Raw genomic sequence first — 1,374 nt, forward strand, 5'->3', positions numbered from 1 at the left:
TTATAAAAATCAGTGGTCATACAAAGCTTTGAGAAAACAAAAAGTGGTGTATCACTGTGAAGAAGATAAAGCAATTACGTTTTCCCCATTTTATTTAGCATTCTGCAGGGACAGTGCTGGAAAACACTTCCATAATAAAACTAAAGAACACGTTCCATGGATTGCTCTGAAATAGCCCCGGAGCTGTCTGACTTCTGCTCAGCAACAGCACACAGCCTTGAGCCCAAAAACGTGCAATTAGCTCTTTCGCATAGGCAACGCTGGCCAAAAGGACACCAGGTTACATACCCTGTGGTTGGATTCTAAATAGAGCTTCCTTTCTCATGGGCAGTTCACCAAAGCTCCTCAGAACTAAGATAATCTCAACTAGATATTAAAGCCTATACTGTAATCAATTCTTAAAGTGTTCTCAGTTAAGTGTTTTATGTTAATGACTTTCTCATTAGGTAAAGCAGATATCCTGTATTTAACCAAGAGTAAAATAAAGCCAGTACCTTATTAGTAACCCCATATATAACTTTATTTCAGTAGTTTCAAGACTTTCTTTCCATGGGTTATGAATGGCAATCACGTATATACAAGAGAAGATGAGTGGAAAAAATATTAGATCCTCAATTATAGAATTATTTTTGCTTTTTTGACATATTACCAAATCAGACGTCTTTTTAATATTTAGTGATGACAGTGAGACGTGCTCCACCCCAGACTTACCTTCTTTGCACTTTATCCACAATATTAATCACTAAACAAGAATTTTTTATTTTTATTTTTTACAAAAATGTGAGAACACAGAACATGAATTTTAATTTCATTCTATAACATCTTATACTGTAGTTATGACTTTTTTTTCTAAATTCGTGAAGACTGGGATTTACCTGCAACTCCACATAAAACGGATAACGTGCTGAAGTAAAGAGCACACAGCAGTGATAAAACTGTAGCTCGTACAATTTGGCTTTCGGAAGTAGCAAAACTTTTCATAATCAAGCCAGCCACATTTTGCTGCTGTCTAGAAAGCCCTGAAAAACAGCAAAGATTATTTATGAGTGAAGTCTTCTCCTAAGAACAGCAGGCAGCTATGGAGACTCATTCTTCCTCTTTTAGGTGGAGATGAGCTACCTTCCTTACAGCAGCTCCGGGTCAGGAACTCAGAACCGGCCACACACCAGGCCCAACACACCACTTTTATTATAAAAACCCAGACAACCCACGTGCAGTCTCAGAATTTTATTTCTGATTCCTATTTTGCAATTAGGAACACCAACACTTTTGGGGCCTACTTTCCACTTGCAGTAGGTGACTAATAAAGTGCTTAAACTCACCTCAAGAATAATTTACACCCATGCGGGGGGGGGGGGGAAGGGCGGGGCCTCC

Source organism: Calidris pugnax, unplaced genomic scaffold, assembly GCF_001431845.1.
Source record: "Calidris pugnax isolate Ruff unplaced genomic scaffold, ASM143184v1 scaffold38, whole genome shotgun sequence".
NCBI classification, from domain to species: domain Eukaryota; kingdom Metazoa; phylum Chordata; class Aves; order Charadriiformes; family Scolopacidae; genus Calidris; species Calidris pugnax.